Source organism: Camelina sativa, chromosome 5 (assembly GCF_000633955.1).
Source record: "Camelina sativa cultivar DH55 chromosome 5, Cs, whole genome shotgun sequence".
Classification (NCBI taxonomy): Eukaryota; Viridiplantae; Streptophyta; class Magnoliopsida; order Brassicales; family Brassicaceae; genus Camelina; species Camelina sativa.
This window is the reverse complement of record NC_025689.1, coordinates 11,643,392-11,643,891: the sequence shown is the minus strand read 5'-3', so window position 1 is coordinate 11,643,891 and position 500 is coordinate 11,643,392.

Sequence of the window (500 nt, the reverse complement as noted above, 5' to 3'; positions counted from 1 at the left end):
AGCCGTGATATACCAAGCACACCAGCTTTATATCACGCAAGAAAAGCTAACATAGAATAATCCATAAGAAGCGAGAAAGCAAATCAAGCAACTTTAAGATTATTTTACATGCATGCACCCTTCATGCTTAAACCATCCCAAACCCACATCTCGCATGTAGATTCAGTCGCTTTAGCCACTTACATCCCTTATAAGCAACTCACGCATGCGATCAATCTCAACCAAATTTTATGCATCAACATGCAATCCACTTTACTTATCAATTCATGCATGAACCCGATTTTAAGCAAAGCTTAATATTTTCGAATCCCTCTAGATTCGATCATGCATGTAACTCTTAAACCACCTTTTAAGAGTTTAATCTACCCAATCTCTTCTTTAACCGCACCTCAAGTGAATTCCCCTTATTCACCGTGCAAATCACTTATTCTCGCATGCATGCAATATCCTTTAACCGCAACAAAAAGGGAAGCGACTCTACATGCTTACCACAGACTCAC